This window comes from Poecile atricapillus, chromosome 19, assembly GCF_030490865.1.
Source record: "Poecile atricapillus isolate bPoeAtr1 chromosome 19, bPoeAtr1.hap1, whole genome shotgun sequence".
NCBI classification, from domain to species: Eukaryota; Metazoa; Chordata; class Aves; order Passeriformes; family Paridae; genus Poecile; species Poecile atricapillus.
The window spans coordinates 5,794,455-5,814,735 of NC_081267.1; the positions used below are offsets into that span (position 1 = coordinate 5,794,455).

A 20,281-nucleotide genomic window follows, 5' to 3' on the forward strand; every position below is an offset into this window, starting at 1 on the left:
GTAAGGACTGCAGCTCCACAGCTTCTGGTGGATGTCAGCTGCAGTGTTCTACAGACAACAAGAGCTATCAAAGCTCTCAGCATTCTCTTGTGTGGGAGAGGCAGAGATACAGGTGAGGAGAGTCCATGTCAGGGGTCAGCCTTACCTCAATGAGAAATGGATTCTTCCTGCACTTTGTTTTTCTTTCCTGACTTTTAGGCTTATGATGTGTTGCAGCATCCCAAAGCATGGTGTATAGTTGAAATGTTTTTCATAGACATAATTAAAGTTGCTTTCAACATTAAATCTTTATGCTCATTGCCTCACAGTGTAATATTTGAGGAAAAAAGTTTGGTGCTTCAGAAATTCCTTGAATCAGACAGTTTGACAGTAGGGCAACACAGATTTAGCATATGTAATCTTACATGTATTAGTAGTGCAGAAAAATAGAGGAACACTTCTTGTAGGCTGTGTAGCTAACCTAAGTGACCTTACCTCCAAGAACTTAGAAAAATGGGGAGAGATGGAATCAGTAGCAAGAGGATCTGCACAGTGATTCGCCCGCAGGCCTGAGGTCTCTGTTTTGATTTACTGGGTGCTAATGATCCTAAGAAGCTGGGAATTCCAGAGGATTCATTTCCATTTGATGACACCAGCAGGTTTTCTGCACATCCAGGGCTCCCCCAGGCTGCAGGCATATTGCTTTGCTGTGGTCATTCCAGCTGCAGGGGTTTCATTGCAAGTGAGAAAGGGGTACATAGCTTTACTTTTGGTGTTTTCCGTATCACTTAGCTGGCCTCCATTAGGTTCTGTGTGCTGAATTTAGGCAGCTAAGCCTTTAGGCACCATGAGGGGAGGTTCCATAAGTAATGCCCTTCCTGGTGCCACTGTACAACAGGCTAGTTTGGAGCTAGAACTGCCTGGGAGAGGAAAAAACTGGAGGCATGTGGAACCTGGCTTTGTGTTACAGGTAAGCCAGTGGCAGAGGCAGCTACAGGATGCACTAATTTCTGGTATTTAACTTTCACTTGGTCGTTTTTAATACCTTAGGCAAGAGGGCATGGTCCTCCTCATGTAGGAGATGAACTTAACCAGGCAAGAATTGCCATTGAGATATTTCCTAGCTATTGTTCCTATGAAATGAGACCTAGGAGGACAGACCTGACTCCGTGCTTTCTGTACGAGTCCCACTGGCAATGGGTTCCACAGAGAGCTCTGGCTGGAACACAGGAGAACGGGAGAGTTTATCGTCTTTGGAGAAAGGGGCAGGCAACTCAGGAGGACTCTAAGGATGTTGTGAGGTTTTGCAGGGACAACAAAATTCGAAGGGACAAAGCCCAAGTTTAATCTGGCTACAGCAGTGAAATCATAGAATCCCAGGATGATTTAGTTTGGAAAGGACCTGAAAGATTGTCGACTTCCAAACCCCTGGATGTGGGCAGGGGCACCTTCCACTAGGTCAGGTTGCTCAGGACTGCATCCAAACTGTCCTTGAATGCTTCCGAGCTTGGGGCATCCACAGCTTCTCTGGGTAACCTGTTCTCAGTGCCTCACCAGCCTCACAGGAAAGAATTTCTTCCTAGAAACTTGCAACTTAGAGTAAAACTATTTCTGCATCAGCAACAAAAGGAGGGCTAAGGAGAATTTCTGTCTTCTGTTGGATGAGGGGGGAAACAGAATAAAGGATGAGGAAAAGACTGAAGTACTTAATGCACTCTTTCCTGGGTAAAAACGGTCAGTATGGGCAGGCCCAGGGAGTGGTGGAATTCAATGGAATTAAATCCAGCTGGTGCCTGGTCACAAGTGGTATTCTCCAGGGCTCAGCACTGGGGCCAGTTGTGTTCATATCTTTATCGGTGATGTGGAGGAGAGGATCAAGGGCACCTCAGGCAGTTTGTAGACGACACCAAGCTGGGTAGGGTTGTTGATCTGCTGGAGTGTAGGAAGTTTCTGCAGAGAGATCTGGACAGGCTGGATCATGGGCTGAGGCCACTTGTTTGAGGTTCAACAAGGTGAAGTGGTCTGTCCTGATTTTGGGCCACAACAACCCCATGGAAGACTAGAGGCTGGGGGCAGCGTGGCTGGAAAGGCACCCAGTAGACAAGAACCTGGGGGTGCTGGTTGGCAGTGGCTGAAGGTGAGCCTGTGCATGCCCAGGTGGCCAAGAAGGCCAATAGCATCCCTTCCTGGGATATGCTGCAGTGGTGGCCTTGGCAGGGTTAGCGGTCTCAGGTTATTGGGGGGAGACTCATTATGATCTTACAAGTCTTTTCCAGTGGAAGCAGTTCTGCAATTGTAAATCTCCACTCCTTGTTTTGAAGGATGCAGTCCCAAATAGACCCACATTTGTGTTTTTAAGGAATTTAGCATCCACCTTTCCTTGAAAGTAATAGGAACCAGGCTTTAAATGCTCTTGAAACACCTTTATTCCTTGATCTAAAGCTGTGTGTTTGAATTGAGGTACTTTTGTGTAGAAAGGTAGGACCATGGGATAAACACAGGCCATTTAGCTTCAATGGCGCTTTTTTCATCTGCTTTTCTGCTTCCTTTCCTCATGGGGGGCAGATTTGGGAGTATCTGTCTTGTGCTTTGAGTTCTGGCACAGGCTTGCTCGTTAAAGTTCTGTAAAATTTATCTACATGTACGGCTTCCTCCATTCTGCCAAGAGCAGTCTGCCTCCACCATGTGCACTGTATGGCCATGATTTTGTCAGAATGTGGAAAAGGCATCGTTTGAACATATTTTGATGTTGGCCACCATCACCTGACTGGAGCAGTTTGGTAGGCAGGATGCCCTGTGGGCAGGGCCACGGCCAGGATGGGTGGCTGTCACTTGCACTGGCAGTGTTACTTTTCCAGGCAGGCTCCTGATACAGCTGTGGGGGAAGGCACCAGCAGCTGTTTCAGGCCCAGCGAGCAGCAGCACATGGAGGAGACCCTCATCTGGCTGGCTGTCCTTGGGAAGGGAAAGGGATGGGGTTGGGGTGGGGGTTTTGTAGCCATGGAAACAGAACCGTGGGCGAGCGCATCACAAAGGGGCAGCCACGAGCTGGGGTTGTGACGGTTGTGGTTGACACGGACACAGCGGCAGGAGACGCGTCTGGCTCTGCCTCTCTGTGCCGACTGCTGGCGATTGGAGTCACGAGACCTTGCTCTACGGCTGGGTACCAAGCTCCATTCGCTGTCTACTCGGAGACCGTTCTCAAATTCAAACCCAGATACTTCTGCGAGGCAGAAGCACGGGTTCCAACATGAACTTCACTGGAAAAGGAAAGAGCATGGAAGGAAAAGGTGAGGACAGAAAGGAGCTGAAAGGTCTGAGTGAAATGGGAAAATGTTCCACCAGATTTCAGGGAAAACTAGTCCATGGTGGTCAGTTCTGGCTCTGTGTCAGTGTAGGTGGCTGACAGCTACAGATGATCACGCAAGGATGCCAATGGCATCACAAAATTCTATCATTAGTTTACTATGCTTTCTGCTTTTTGACAGTAGCCAAATTATTCATCCTGCCAGCCAGGACAGGGACAGTGGCCACAGCTGACCACAAATTGGACATGGCCATGAGATGCAAGTCCTGTTTCATTCTTTGCCATCAATGTCGGGTCTCACTACAGATCAATTTCCTGTCCTTGCTCTGCTTGCTGATTGGGTCTAACCCTGAGGATGCTATTACTGTGTTGTAACAACACCAGCAAGGGCTCATGCGGAGAAGTTTTGTGGTTTGCAGAAACTGCAGACACAGTTGTGTAGGGCTTTAATGGGTACTCGCAGAAGGCCAAACCTCAAGAAGGGATCTTTTTCACCTCTCATTTTTGTACCCTTCCACATTTCCCATCTGACTTGATAAGTCAATAATACTCAGAATTACATGCAGGTTAGTTACATGAGAAATAAAACATTGAAGACAATTTCTCAATAGTTAAAAAAATCTCTCTAGCATCTCATCAAAGAAATATGTTGATGATAATGGTGGGAGTTCACCTAACTCACTTCTTCAAAGACTTTTGAGCATTCCTGAGCCTCACACAAAAAATGAGGTGGGAGCTGGGCTGCTCTCTGTCAGGAGGAAGGGTCTTGTGCCAGCCTAGAGAGCCTGTGCTCATCCCCAGGGAACAGTTCTGCCCTGCATGTGCCCCCTGCAATGAGCTGTGCTGCTGCCAGTGCCCCGTGTAGCTGTAGGGCTGCTCAGCTGTGGGGCAGGGCCAGGAGCAGGAGGCTGCATGTGCAGCTGAGCCATGGCTGCACAGCCCAGGGCTCTGGGCTCCCTGCTGTCCCAGGCCAGCCCAGAGGCCAGGCTGTTCCTGTGGTAGCTGTGTGCAAGTGGGGCAGGGTGTCCCCTGGCCTGCCTCAAGTGACTGCAGTCAGGAGCACGTTTTCCTGTGCAGCTTTCCAGGAGTTTTCAGGAAGTCTGTCCCATGAAATATGGAGCTCCAGATGCATTAGGTTTTCATTGCAACCTGTGTTATATTTTGTGTCTCCACTTTGCAGGCCTGACTGGCTACCCTCTTGCCAAGAGGATTTCTTTGGCAAATCCCTCTATGCTCCTTCCATCCAAGCCAATGCCCCTCATCCCAAAGAGCTCTTCCAAGCAAATCAAGAGCTGCAGCGGAGAGCAGGGGACTGGGAAAAGTGGCACCGGCAACGACAATGACACAAGAAAAGAACAGGAGTCACGTTCAGAGGGAAAAGGACGTAAGGTAAGGAGACCAAGCTAAGTCATGTGTGGGAGATCTTCAGTTTCTGTGCTGTAGACAGAGCTCGGAGAGCTTTGCCTGTGGTGTGATCCCAGGGAAGCTGCTGAGCCAAGGAAGAGCTCAGCTGGACACTGCAGGTCAGCATGTCTTTGCAATGGGTGTGTGGTGCAGACTTCATGTCCTCAGCGTCTCTCAAGAGCAGGAGAGGCCTTTGAATGGTTTCTGGGCTATGCCGTGGTTCCTCCTTTGTCTTGTGGCTGAGAGAACACCCAGAAGCAGTCAGAGCATGTAAAGTTGTCCACTCTGGTCAAGCAATCCTTCTAAAGCAATTCCTTTAGTAACCTAGGGGTATCTGTGAAGCATCTCTATGTCTGGGTGATGTTTTCTCTCAGCTGTGTCTGGTTTGGATGTTTGCTGGAACAGGCAGTCCTGCACAGTCAGTTCCAGGTTGTCTCAGCTTTTGAGTTGCACAGCCATGGCCTTCTGCACAGTTGTCTCTGATGTTGTTTCTAGACTTCATCAGCTTCTGGGCAGCTGTGTGCTCTGGCGTGGCTTTGTCCATAGGGAAGGGGTGGGAGGTGGCCATGGGGAGAACAGCCCAGAGCCCAGCCACACCATTAGCTTTGCAGCAGGGCCAGGAGCTGCAGTTGTTTTGGGTTTGCCATGGGGTGCAGGAGGAGGCAGATGGACAACAGCTTTGGCAGACTGAATGTCCAGTCAAAGGCTTGGGTACTTGGTCTCAGCCTTGCTGAGGAAGGTCCCCGTGTATCCCTGACAGGAACTGATGCTTTCACTGAATTCTGAACAGGTCCTGATTTGGCTTTTTAGCTGTGCCAGAAATGATGGGATACTAAGGAAGAGTATCCATCTGTCCCTGCTTCCTCCACCCCCCTTCCTGGTCATGGCATGGGCACTCTGGAGCAACTTGGGCAGGCAGAGACCTTCCAAAGAGCCGCAGATCAGGGAGCTCTGCTGAACTTCCTAAATGCCAGTGAGCCTGAGATGCTGGATGTGTGGGAGCTGGAGAGCTCTGAGCATCTTGAGAGCTCAGCAGCATCTGGCCTCAAAGGCTGCTGGGGAGCTGTAGGAGGGAAGGGCAGCAGCAGAAGGAATGATGGGCTTGAGAAAAGCAGGTTTTGCCAACCTGTAGAATGGCTTTGTGGGGACGTGGCTGGAAATCAGCAGTGGTTGTTAGGTGCTTTAGGGGCAGGGATAGAACAGGGATCTAAACAACTTCCCGTACATCCAAATGGCCAGTGGTGAAGTGCCACCTGAGCACATCTTGATGTCAAACATGTGGATGCCAGCTGGGAATGGAGTCACACTTGTACAGAAGTGAGCATGAGGGGAGAGGTGGTAAATGTGTGACACGATCTCTCCCTCACCACCTGCCTGTCCTAGGGCACGATTCTCCATCTTGGGCCAAGCTGCTCCATCAGTCTGCCTTTTCCTGCCAGGTGCAATTGAAGAATTTGGCTAACTATATTGAGGCATGAGGGGTACAAGGCTGGATGCTTGATGTGAGCACTGTGTTTTGCTCTTTGCAGGCTTCCTTGCTGTATCCCACTGAAGGGGATAAGAAGAAGGGGTCACTGGGACTGCCTTTGATCCCCCCGTTACGCAATGCAGGAAGTCCCGCTGTTAGCAGTGCTGCAGGATCTCTGCAAAGCTCTCTGCAGCTGGATGTGCAAGAGTCCCAGGAGATGAGGTAAGCCAAGGTGTCTGCTGCTCCAGTGTGCTGTTCACCTCACTCTTCCCATCTCGTGAGGTTATTTTGCACAGTCATCTCTCCCATGTATTTAAGCAAACCTCTGTGTATTCAGCATTTGGCCCCATCTGTGGTGATCCAGCCCAAGTCAAACCCACCACCATATGGCCCAAGAGCAGAGGTGGTGGTGGGGAAGGGGAGGCAGGACTGAAAAGCTCCTCAAGACAGGCCCTCTTCTGGACCTGGCTGTTGATTCCCTCTGTAATGTTTGTGGTGTCATTTGGGAACTGTATTGCATGGGTCTGGATGCTGCAGATCATTGAATACTGTGATCCTTGACTGTCAACTTCTGCAGCCACATTAACATATTTGCAAAAATATTGGCTACTTTAGAGGTGTCTGCAAACTTGGGAATTATTTCTGTAAATGTCAGATGTAACTTCTCTGTGCCCGGGCCTCCACTGTTAAATGAGATCGCAGAGAAATTTTGGGGGGGTGTGTGTGTAATCTGATCGACATTTAATATTTCGGCGATGGCCTAAGATCAAAGAAGGCAAGGCGCTAGATAAGAGGTATAGGACTGTACCTGATAGAAAGATATTAGCTTGGAGAAGTGTGAGAAAATGTAGCTGTCAAGCTTGTCTGAGTGATAACAATAAAGGAATCACAGAAGTATCACTCACATTGAAAATCTTCTGTAGGGCTTTTAAAGTGCAGTCTGATTATCCTTCTATAGTAGCTGTGTGTGAAAAAGCCTTTTTCCTCTTGAAGGAGCCAGGAGGTGTAATATCATTCTCAGCAGACAGCAGTGCTCTGACCACATGGAGCACGAGACTGTCACCAGTGTAAGGCACAAGCAGGCAAAGTCAAGCTTCGGCAGCAGTACAAAAGGAGCTGCCCTCCATAGAGACTCATGTCTCAGCTCAGCAGCTCTTGCTGCTTCAGAGAGGCTGTAGGAGCCACTTGGCTCCAAAAGGAGAGACAGCAGAATTGGGGGCTTATGATGCAAGTTGAAGAATGACTGCTGTGTTTCAGCCGGAGCTTGGCCAGCTCTGTCTGACTCCAGCAACTGAGAGCTTAAGGACAATGAATCAGCTTTGCATCTTGTTTAGTTTCTGTGTTGCATTTCCTCCTTCATCAGAGTGACCATGCTAAGAAGGGTTGCCTCCTTTCATGCTACATACATTCCCTCCTTTCTCTTTCTTCCTCCTCATATGGTCTTTTGTCTTCCATTTTCTCAAGGCCCAGATCCAGCAGCAGAAGCAAGGACTTGAAATATCAACATACCGGTAGGTACAGGGCATGTCTGTCCTCAAATGACCATTGGAATTTTGACACAGAAGTGACATTTTGAATGCTTGTTTTAAAAATAATTATTTTCACAAATTCTTCAAATTGATTTCAATTCCTTGAAGGGTTCACTGGACTCTTCAAGACCCCAGTCATTGAGAGTGTGCTCTTGTGGTGCAGTGAAATATCCTCCAGTGTGAAGTGTTGTGTGGCTGGAGCTGGAGTGGTACCTTTGGGCCCTGGAAATGCAGTGCAGGAAAAGGAAAAGGAAACATTCTGCTCCATCTAGCTCTTGCCTTTTATCTCCCTGCAGCATTTCCAGTGTCACAATTAGTAGAGAATAAGCAGACATTGAGCATGAAATGGGAAATGTTCCCAGTCCTTCATCCTGCGCTTGAAGGAGAAAACCTTTCCTTGGGGCACTTTCTGAGCTGAACCTTTTGAGATCTGAAGGAGATTCATGGACATTTCCTGGTTCTGCACTGGGAGAAAAAAGGAAACCTTCTCCGAGGGAAAGTCCTTGTGAAATTTCCAATTAAGGAGAAGGAGGTTTCCAAATGGATGCAGCCTATGCAGGGTCTAAGTTTGTCATCCTCTGAGAGCACAAGCCCAAAGCCACCTATGGCAGGTTCACCATGACAAATCTCTTCCCCGACTCTCTCTGCCTGGGTCAGTGCTGCAGGCTGAGGCTGCAGGAGGAGATGCCTTCTGCCTTGGCCCTCCCTGCTTGCCTTGCCTGATCCCTGACAAGAAGAATTGTGCCAGACAAAATGCACTCTCTGGTGCATCTGTGTCAGCCAATGCTTTCCAGTTGAAAGCCTCAATGAAAGTCTGTTTTTGTTCCTTTGCCATCTCTGGGCATTTACTGATAGGAGTGATGAGACTTGAAGACATAATTTTGCTGCTGCAGGAAAAGGGATCAGATGTCCTGGTCCCTTTGCTCAGGGTTTGTTCTGCCAAATCCTGGCTACAGCCCCTTTGGAAAGACTCCTTAATTGCTGATATGCAGCTGGGATGCTGAATGCAGTTGGGCAGAATTACTGCTCAGAATTGATCAGGTGACATTTTTGCTGGATTAATTCTGGCCTAGGAATTACCTATCTCATCAAAGGTTGTCAGATGCTCTTTTGTAAATGATATCATCATTGTACTGGGATAAAGAAACACAGATTTAAGCAGAGTCTTGTTTTTATGCTCTACACTCTGCTGTTTCCATTTAGGAAATTCTTAATGGTTTTTAACTGCCATGATCAGAAATGTTTTGTTGCAGGTGATCTTTGTGTTGGTATTTGGTGTCTCTGTAAGGAAAACAAGCAGGGAATAAACCCCAGGGGCAGGGAATCAGAGCAAATTGCAATGTTGGAAAACCATTTTTTCCCTTACATATTTGGGCTCCTTGAACACTGAGGACATGTGAAGGGGAGTACAAAGCTCCATTCACTTCTAACATGGGATGCCACTGTTCATGTGCCAGCACTTCCTTTGCTGTGTAGAGAAATAAAAGCAACCAACAAATCCCCCCCCTAAACAGAGTGGGAGTTATAGAAACAAAAGCCATAAAAACTAGGTTTGGAAAGCAATTACTTCCGAGGTGAAATTGTCAAATTCTGGAGACCACTGTGTCTGGCAACTCTTTAGAGGAAGGAAAGAGATCCCAAAGTAGTGGATGGGCAATGAGCAACACATAAGCAAAGTAGTAGAAGCTGTGTCTCCTGGCTTGCCAGCTCCATACAGTTCAGAGGAATTCTAGTGAAGCTAGTTTCATGAAAAATAACAACCAAATCGATCTTCGGAATAATTCAAAAGCCTCCTGGCTGGCTCATGCATTAGATAGATTGATTGCAAAGGTGGGAGTTCACCTAACTCACTTCTTCCCTTTTGAGCATGCCTCAGCCATGAGGTAAGGTGGGAGCTGGGCCGCTCTCTGGCAGGAGGAAGGGTCTTGTGCCAGCCTAGAGAGCCTGTGCTCATCCCCAGGGAACAGTTCTGCCCTGCATGTGCCCCCTGCAATGAGCTGTGCTGCTGCCAGTGCCCCGTGTAGCTGTAGGGCTGCTCAGCTGTGGGGCAGGGCCAGGAGCAGGAGGCTGCATGTGCAGCTGAGCCATGGCTGCAAAGCCCAGGGCTCTGGGCTCCCTGCTGTCCCAGGCCAGCCCAGAGGCCAGGCTGTTCCTGTGGTAGCTCTGTGCAAGTGGGGCAGGGTGTCCCCTGGCCTGCCTCAAGTGGCTGCAGTCAGGAGCACGTTTTCCTGTGCAGCTTTCCAGGAGTTTTCAGGAAGTCTGTCCCATGAAATATGGAGCTCCAGATGCATTAGGTTTTCATTGCAACCTGTGTTATATTTTGTGTCTCCACTTTGCAGGCCTGACTGGCTACCCTCTTGCCAAGAGATTTTCTTTGGCAAATCCTTCTGTGCTCCTTCCATCCAAGCCAATGCCCCTCATCCCAAAGAGCTCTTCCAAGCAAATCAAGAGCTGCAGCGGAGAGCAGGGGACTGGGAAAAGTGGCACTGGTAACGACAATGACACAAGAAAAGAACAGGAGTCACGTTCAGAGGGAAAAGGACGTAAGGTAAGGAGACCAAGCTAAGTCATGTGTGGGAGATCTTCAGTTTCTGTGCTGTAGACAGAGCTCGGAGAGCTTTGCCTGTGGTGTGATCCCAGGGAAGCTGCTGAGCCAAGGAAGAGCTCAGCTGGACACTGCAGGTCAGCATGTCTTTGCAATGGGTGTGTGGTGCAGACTTCATGTCCTCAGCGTCTCTCAAGAGCAGGAGAGGCCTTTGAATGGTTTCTGGGCTATGCCGTGGTTCCTCCTTTGTCTTGTGGCTGAGAGAACACCCAGAAGCAGTCAGAGCATGTAAAGTTGTCCACTCTGGTCAAGCAATCCTTCTAAAGCAATTCCTTTAGTAACCTAGGGGTATCTGTGAAGCATCTCTATGTCTGGGTGATGTTTTCTCTCAGCTGTGTCTGGTTTGGATGTTTGCTGGAACAGGCAGTCCTGCACAGTCAGTTCCAGGTTGTCTCAGCTTTTGAGTTGTACAGCCATGGCCTTCTGCACAGTTGTCTCTGATGTTGTTTCTAGACTTCATCAGCTTCTGGGCAGCTGTGTGCTCTGGCGTGGCTTTGTCCATAGGGAAGGGGTGGGAGGTGGCCATGGGGAGAACAGCCCAGAGCCCAGCCACACCATTAGCTTTGCAGCAGGGCCAGGAGCTGCAGTTGTTTTGGGTTTGCCATGGGGTGCAGGAGGAGGCAGATGGACAACAGCTTTGGCAGACTGAATGTCCAGTCAAAGGCTTGGGTACTTGGTCTCAGCCTTGCTGAGAAAGGGCCCCGTGTATCCCTGACAGGAACTGATGTTTTTACTGAATTCTGAACAGGTCCTGATTTGGCTTTTTAGCTGTGCCAGAAATGACGGGATTCTAAGGAAGGGTGTGCATCTGTCCCTGCTTCCTCCCCCCCTCCCCTTCTTGATCATGGCATGGGAGCCCTGGAGCAACTTGGGCAGGCCAAGACCTTCCAGAGAGCCGCAGATCAGGGAGCTCTGCTGAACTTCCTAAATGCCAGTGAGCCAGAGATGCTGGATGTGTGGGAGCTGGAGAGCTCTGAGCATCCTGAGAGCTCAGCAGCATCTGGGCTCCAAGGCTGCTGGGGAGCTGTAGGAGGGAAGGGCAGCAGCAGAAGGAATGAGGGGCTTGAGAAAAGCAGGTTTTGCCATCCTGCAGAATGGCTTTGTGGGGTCGTGGCTGGAGATCAGCGGTGGCTGTTAGGTGCTTTAGGGGCAGGGAGTTTATAGGGATATAAACACCTTCCCGTACATCCAAAAGTCCAGTGGAGGCACTGTTTTTGGAGCACATCTTGATGTCAAACATGTGGATGCCAGCTGGGAATGTAGCCAGACTTGTACATTTGTGAGTATGAGGGGAGAGGTGGTAAATGTGTGACATGATCTCTCCCTCACCACCTCCCTTTCCTACGAAACCATTCCCCATCCTGGGCCAAGCTGCTCCATCAGTCTGACTTTCCTTTTCATGCGAGGTCCCAGTGAAAAATGAGACTAAATGTCTTGAGGCATGTCCTGAGGGGAACAAGACTGGATACTTGATGCGAGCACTGTGTTCTACTCTTTGCAGGCTTCCTTGCTGTATCACACTGAAGGGGATATGAAGAAGGGGTCACTGGGACTGCCTTTGATCCCCCCGATACGCAGGGCAGTAAGTCCCGATGTTGGCAGTGCTGCAGGATCTCTGAAAAGCTCTCTGCAGCTGGATGTCCAAGAGTCCCAGGAGATGAGGTAAGCCAAGGTGTCTGCTGCTCCAGTGTGCTGTTCACCTCACTCTTCCTATCTCGTGAGGTTATTTTGCACAATCAGCTCTCATGTATTTAAGCAAACCTCTGTGTATTCAGCATTTGACCCTATCTCTGGTGATCCAGCCCAATGTCAAACCCTCCACCATGTTGCCCCAAGAGCAGAGGTGGTAGTGGGGAAGAGGGGGCAGGACTTAAAAGCACCTCAAGACATTTCCTCTTCTGGACCTGGCTGTTGATTCCCTCTGTAATGTTTGTGGTGTCATTTGGGAACTGTATTGCATGGGTCTGGATCCTGCAGATCATTGAATACTGTGATCCTTCACTGTCAACTTCTGCAGCCACCAGAATATGATTGGACAAATATTGGCAAATATTAAGGTGTCTGCAAATTCCAGTGCTCATTCCTTTAAAGTCAGGTGCCATAGTTCATGTGCCAGCATTTATAAAACAATAAAATTCTTTTTTTGCAAATATACTGACAAACCCAAACACAGAACTGAGTAAGAGTCACAGAAACAAGGGCCATGAAAAATAGCTTTGGGAAGCAATTACTTGCTAGATTAATTGTCAAATTCTGGAGATCATTGTGTGTTGCCAACTGTTTGGAAGAAAAGAGATCCCAAAGTAAACCTAAGGTGCAATTTCTCTGTGCCTGGACCATCGCTATGAAATGAGATCCCAGAAATGTTATGGAGTATAGATGTATAATCTGATCGACATTTAATATTTCGATGAGGGCTTAAGATCAAAGAGGGAAAATTGCTAGAGAAGAGTAATAGGACTGTACTTGATGGAAAGATATTGCCTTGGAGAAGTGTGAGAAAATGTAGCTGTCAAGCTTGTCTGAGCGATAACAATGAAGAAGGAGTCACAGGACTATCAATCACATTGAAAATCTTCTGTAGGGCTTTTAAAGTGCAATCTGAATATCCTTCTATAACATCAGTGTGTGAAAAAGTCTTTTACCTCTTGAAAGAGCAAGGAGGTGTAATATCATTCTCAGGAGACAGCAGTGCTCTGACCACATGGAGCACGAGACTGTCACCAGTGTAAGGCACAAGCAGGCAAAGTCAAGCTTCGGCAGCAGTACAAAAGGAGCTGCCCTCCATAGAGACTCATGTCTCAGCTCAGCAGCTCTTGCTGCTTCAGAGAGGCTGTAGGAGCCACTTGGCTCCAAAAGGAGAGACAGCAGAATTGGGGGCTTATGATGCAAGTTGAAGAATGACTGCTGTGTTTCAGCCGGAGCTTGGCCAGCTCTGTCTGACTCCAGCAACTGAGAGCTTAAGGACAATGAATCAGCTTTGCATCTTGTTTAGTTTCTGTGTTGCATTTCCTCCTTCATCAGAGTGACCATGCTAAGAAGGGTTGCCTCCTTTCATGCTACATACATTCCCTCCTTTCTCTTTCTTCCTCCTCATATGGTCTTTTGTCTTCCATTTTCTCAAGGCCCAGATCCAGCAGGAGAAGTGAAGAGGACGACTCTGAACAAGCAGGTAGATACAGGACATGTCTCTCCTCAAATGACCATTGGAATTTTGACTCAGTGGTGACATTTTGAAAGCTTGGTTGAAAATAATTAATTTTAAAATTTATTTGATTTCATTTCAATACCTTGATGGGCTCAGTGGGCTCCTGAAGAGCCCAGTCACTGGGAGTGTGCTGTGGTGGTGCAGTGAAATATCCTCCAGTGTGAAGTGTTGTGTGGCTGGAGCTGGAGTGGTACCTTTGGGCCCTGGAAATGCAGTGCAGGAAAAGGAAACATTCTGCTCCATCTAGCACTTGCCCTTTATCTCCCTGAAGCGTTTCTAGTGTCACAATTACTAGAGAATAAGCAGGCATTGAACATGAAATGGGAAATGTGCCCAGTCCTTCGTCCTGCGCTTGAAGGAGAAAACCTTTCCTTGGGGCACTTTCTGAGCTGAACTGTTTGAGGTCTGAAGGAGATTCATGGACATTTCCTGGTTCTGCACTGGGAGAAAAAAGGAAACCTCCTCTGAGGGAAAGTCCTTGTGAAATTTCCAATTAAAAAAAAGGAGGTTTCCAAATGGATGCAGCCTATGCAGGGTCTAAGTTTGTCATCCTCTGATGGCACAAGCCCAAAGCCACCTATGGCAGGTTCACCATGACAAATCTCTTCCCGGACTCTCTCTGCCTGGGTCAGTGCTGCAGGCTGAGGCTGCAGGAGGAGATGCCTTCTGCCTTGGCCCTCCCTGCCTGCCTTGTCTGATCCCTGACAAGAAGAATTGTGCCAGACAAAATGCAGTCTCTGGTGCATCTGTGTCAGCCAATGCTTTCAAGTTGAAAGCCTCAATGAAAGTCAGTTGCTGTTTCTTTTTCATCTCTGGGCATTTACTGATAGGAGAGATGAGACTTGAAGACGTAATTTTGCTGCTGCAGGAAAAGGGATCAGAGGATCTGGTCCCTTTGCTTAGGGTTTGTTCTGCCAAATCCTGGGTACAGCCCCTTTGGAAAGACTCCTTAATTGCTGATATGCAGCTGGGATGCTGAATGCAGTTGGGGAGAATTACTGCTCTGAATTGATCAGGTGACATTTTTGCTGGATTAATTCTGGCCTAGGAATTACCTATCTCATCAAAGGTTGTCAGATGCTCTTTTGTAAATGACGTCACCATTGTACTGGGATAAAGAAACACAGATTTAAGCAGAGTCTTGTTTTTATGCTCTACACTCTGCTGTTTCTATTTAGGAAATTCTTAATGGTTTTTAACTGCCATGATCAGAAATGTTTTGTTGCAGGTGATCTTTGTGTTGGTATTTGGTGTCTCTGTAAGGAAAACAAGCAGGGAATAAACCCCAGGGGCAGGGAATCAGAGCAAATTGCAATGTTGGAAAACCAGTTTGTTTCCTACACATTTGGGCTCCTTGAATACTGAGGACATGTGAAGGGGAGTACAAAGCTCCATTCACTTCTAACTTGGGATGCCACTGTTCATGTGCCAACTCTTCCTTTGCTGTGTAGAGAAATAAAAGCAGCCAACAAAACCCCACCCTGAACTGAGTGGGAGTTACAGAAACAAAAGTCATAAAACTAGGTTTGGAAAGCAATTACTTCCGAGGTGAAATTGTCAAATTCTGGAGACCACTGTGTCTGGCAACTCTTTGGAGGAAGGAAAGAGGTCCCAAAGTAGTGGATGGGCAATGAGCAACACATAAGCAAAGTAGTAGAAGCTGTGTCTCCTGGCTTGCCAGCTCCATACAGTTCAGAGGAATTCTAGTGATGCTAGTTTTATGAAGAATACAAAACAAATCGATCTTCTGAATAATTCAAAAACCTCCTGGATGGCTCATGCATTAGATAGATTGATTGTAAAGGTGGGAGTTCACCTAACTCACTTCTTCCCTTTTGTGCATGCCTCAGCCATGAGGTAAGGTGGGAGCTGGGCCGCTCTCTGTCAGGAGGAAGGGTCTTGTGCCAGCCTAGAGAGCCTGTGCTCATCCCCAGGGAACAGTTCTGCCCTGCATGTGCCCCCTGCAATGAGCTGTGCTGCTGCCAGTGCCCCGTGTAGCTGTAGGGCTGCTCAGCTGTGGGGCAGGGCCAGGAGCAGGAGGCTGCATGTGCAGCTGAGCCATGGCTGCACAGCCCAGGGCTCTGGGCTCCCTGCTGTCCCAGGCCAGCCCAGAGGCCAGGCTGTTCCTGTGGTAGCTCTGTGCAAGTGGGGCAGGGCTTTTCCTCTGGAGTGCTTCAAGTGTCTTCATGCCTGGAAATGTCAACTTGTGCAGCTATTTAGGAGTTTTTCGGGAGTCTCTCCCACAAAATATGGAGCTTCTGATGCTTTAGGTTTGCTTTGCCACCTCAGTTATATTTTTTTTTTCTTCTTTGCAGGCCTGACTAGGTTCATTTTTTCCAAATCTTTCCGGCGATCTCCTTCTATGCTCCTTCCCTCCGCTCTGTTTCCTCCCAGCTGGAAAAACTCTCAGTCTTCCAAGAGAAGAGAAATGTGCAACGTTGAGAAGGTGAGTGGGAAAAAATGGCTCTAGCTACTATGCTCACACTAGAAAAAGAGAGGAGCTGAGGTCAGAAGGAAAAAGGTGTAAGGTAAGGAGACCAATCTATGTCCTGTGTGGGAGATTTTCAGTCGATGTGCTGCCAGCAGAGCTTGGAGAGATTGCCCTGTGAAGTGAGCTCAGGGAAGCAGCTGAGCCAAGGAAGAGCTCAGCTGGACACTGCGCTTCAGGATGTCTTTGCAATGGGTGTGTGGTGCAGACTTCACATTTTCAGTGTGTAACAATAGCAGGAGAGGACTTTGAAGGGTTTCTGGGTTCTCCCTCAGCACTTCCCTTTCCATTCCCAGTCCTGGGCCAAGCTTCTCCATCTGTCTGACTTGGCTTTTCCTGCAAGGCCACAGTGAAGAATGAGGCTAAATGTCTTGAGGCATGTCTTGAGGGGGACAAGACTGGATACTTGATGTGAGCACTATGTTCTACTCTTTGCAGGCTTCCTTGCTGTATCCCACTGCAGGGGATATGAAGAAGGAATCCTTGGGACTGCCTTTGATCCCCCCGATACGCAGGGCAGTAAGTCCCTATGTTGGCAGTGCTGCAGGGTCTCTGCAAAGCTCTCTGCAGCTGGATGTGCAAGAGTCCCAGGAGATGAGGTAAGCCAAGGTGTCTGCTGCTCCAGTGTGCTGTTCACCTCACTCTTCCCATCTTGTGAGGTTATTTTGCACAGTCAGCTCTCCCATGTCTTTAGGCAAACCTCTGTGTATTCAGCATTTGGCCCTATCTCTGGTGATCCAGCCCAATGTCAAACCCACCACCATATGGCCCAAGAGCAGAGGTGGTGGTGTTGAAGAGGAGGCAGGAATGAAAAGCGCCTCAAGACATTTCCTCTTCTGGATGTGGCTGTTGATTCCCTGTGTAATGTTTGTGGTGTCATTTGGGAACTGTATTGCATGGGTCTGGATGCTACAGATCTTTGAATATCGTAATCCTTCACTGTCAATTTCTGCAGCCACCAGAATATGATTGGACAAATATTGGCAAATGTTAAGGTGTCTGCAAATTCCAGTGCTCATTCTTTTAAAGTCAGGTGCCATAGTTCATGTGCCAGCATTTATAAAACAATAAAATTCTTTTTTTTGCAAATATACTGACAAACCCAAACACAGAACTGAGTAAGAGTCACAGAAACAAGGGCCATGAAAAATAGCTTTGGGAAGCAATTACTTGCTAGATTAATTGTCAAATTCTGGAGACCACTGTGTGTTACCAACTGTTTGGAAGAAAAGGGATCCCAAAGTAAACATAAGGTGCAATTTCTCTGTGCCTGGACCCCAATATGAAATGAGATTCCAGTGGTGTTTTGGTGTATAGATATATAATCTGATCGACGTTTAGTATTTTGATCTGGGTTTAAGATCAAAAAGAGCAAGGTGCTGGAGAAGAGGTATAGGACTGTACCTCATGGCAAAATATTGCCTTGAAGAAGTGTGAGAAAATGTAGCTGTCAAGCTTGTCTGAGTGATAACAATAAAGAAGGAGCCACAGAAGTATCATTCACATTGAAAATCTTCTGTAGGGCTTTTAAAGTGCAGTCTGATTATCCTTCTATAGTAGCTGTGTGTGAAAAAGCCTTATTCCTCTTGAAAGAGCAAGGAGGTGTTATATCATTCTCAGGAGACAGCAGTGCTCTGACCACATGGAGCACGAGACTGTCACCAGTGTAAGGCACAAGCAGGCAAAGTCAAGCTTCGGCAGCAGTACAAAAGGAGCTGCCCTCCATAGAGTCTCGTGTCTCAGCTCAGCAGCTCTTGCTGCTTCAGAGAGGCTGTAGGAGCCACTTGGCTCCAAAAGGAGAGACAGCAGAATTGGGGGCTTATGATGCAAGTTGAAGAATGACTGCTGTGTTTCAGCCGGAGCTTGGCCAGCTCTGTCTGACTCCAGCAACTGAGAGCTTAAGGACAATGAATCAGCTTTGCATCTTGTTTAGTTTCTGTGTTGCATTTCCTCCTTCATCAGAGTGACCATGCTAAGAAGGGTTGCCTCCTTTCATGCTACATACATTCCCTCCTTTCTCTTTCTTCCTCCTCATATGGTCTTTTGTCTTCCATTTTCTCAAGGCCCAGATCCAGCAGGAGAAGTGAAGAGGACGACTCTGAACAAGCAGGTAGATACAGGACATGTCTCTCCTCAAATGACCATTGGAATTTTGACTCAGTGGTGACATTTTGAAAGCTTAATTGAAAATAATTAATTTTAAAATTTATTTGATTTCATTTCAATACCTTGATGGGCTCAGTGGGCTCCTGAAGAGCCCAGTCACTGGGAGTGTGCTGTGGTGGTGCAGTGAAAATTCCTCCAGTGTGAAGTGTTGTGTGGCTGGAGCTGGAGTGGTACCTTTGGGCCCTGGAAATGCAGTGCAGGAAAAGGAAACATTCTGCTCCATCTAGCACTTGCCCTTTATCTCCCTGAAGCATTTCTAGTGTCACAATTACTAGAGAATAAGCAGGCATTGAACATGAAATGGGAAATGTTCCCAGTCCTTCGTCCTGCGCTTGAAGGAGAAAACCTTTCCTTGGGGCACTTTCTGAGCTGAACTGTTTGAGATCTGAAGGAGATTCATGGACATTTCCTGGTTCTGCACTGGGAGAAAAAAGGAAACCTCCTCTGAGGGAAAGTCCTTGTGAAATTTCCAATTAAGGAGAAGGATGTTTCCAAATGGATGCAGCCTATGCAGGGCCTGAGTTTGTCATCCTCTGGAAGCACAAGCCCAAAGCCACCTATGGCAGGTTCACCATGACAAATCTCTTCCCCGACTCTCTCTGCCTGGGTCAGTGCTGCAGGCTGAAGCTGCAGGAGGAGATGCCTTCTGCCTTGGCCCTCCCTGCCTGCCTTGCCTGATCCCTGACAAGAAGAATTGTGCCTGACAAAATGCAGTCTCTGGTGCATCTGTGTCAGCCAATGCTTTCAAGTTGAAAGCCTCAATGAAAGTCAGTTGCTGTTCCTTTTTCATCACTGGGCATTTACTGATAGGAGAGATGAGACTTGAAGACATAATTTTGCTGCTGCAGGAAAAGGGATCAGATGTCCTGGTCCCTTTGCTCAGGGTTTGTTCTGCCAAATCCTGGGTACAGCCCCTTTGGAAAGACTCCTTAATTGCTGATATGCAGCTGGGATGCTGAATGCAGTTGGGGAGAATTACTGCTCAGAATTGATCAGGTGACATTTTTGCTGGATTAATTCTGGCCTAGGAATTACCTATCTCATCAAAGGTTGTCAGATGCTCTTTTGTAAATGACGTCACCATTGTACTGGGATAAAGAAACACAGATTTAAGCAGAGTCTTGTTTTTATGCTCTACACTCTGCTGTTTCCATTTAGGAAATTCTTAATGGTTTTTAACTGCCATGATCAGAAATGTTTTGTTGCAGGTGATCTTTGTGTTAGTATTTGGTGTCTCTGCAGGAAAGCAAGCAGGGAATAAACCCCAGGGGCAGGGAATCAGAGCAAATTGCAATGTTGGAAAACCAGTTTGTTTCCTACACATTTGGGCTCCTTGAACACTGAGGACATGTGAAGGGGAGTACAAAGCTCCATTCACTTCTAACACTGGGTGCCATTTTTCATGTGCCAGCACTTCCTTTGCTGTGTAGAGAAATAAAAGCAACCAACAAATCCCCCCCCTAAACAGAGTGGGAATTACAGAAACAAAAGCCATGAAAACTAGGTTTGGAAAGCAATTACTTCCTAGGTGAAATTGTCAAATTCTGGAGACCACTGTGTCTGGCAACTCTTTGGAGGAAGGAAAGAGATCCCAAAGTAGTGGATGGGCAATGAGCAACACATAAGCAAAGTAGTAGAAGCTGTGTCTCCTGGCTTGCCAGCTCCATACAGTTCAGAGGAATTCTAGTGATGCTAGTTTTATGAAGAATACAAAACAAATCGATCTTCTGAATAATTCAAAAACCTCCTGGATGGCTCATGCATTAGATGGATTGATTGTAAAGGTGGGAGTTCACCTAACTCACTTCTTCCCTTTTGAGCATGCCTCAGCCATGAGGTAAGGTGGGAGCTGGGCCGCTCTCTGGCAGGAGGAAGGGTCTTGTGCCAGCCTAGAGAGCCTGTGCTCATCCCCAGGGAACAGTTCTGCCCTGCATGTGCCCCCTGCAATGAGCTGTGCTGCTGCCAGTGCCCCGTGTAGCTGTAGGGCTGCTCAGCTGTGGGGCAGGGCCAGGAGCAGGAGGCTGCATGTGCAGCTGAGCCATGGCTGCAAAGCCCAGGGCTCTGGGCTCCCTGCTGTCCCAGGCCAGCCCAGAGGCCAGGCTGTTCCTGTGGTAGCTCTGTGCAAGT

At 47.9% G+C, this 20,281-nt stretch overlaps 1 pseudogene; it reads left to right on the top strand.

Moving 5' to 3' along the window:
- The window catches only part of LOC131586333 (uncharacterized), a 705,318-nt pseudogene that overhangs the window by 16,375 nt on the left and 668,662 nt on the right, over positions 1-20,281 (top strand).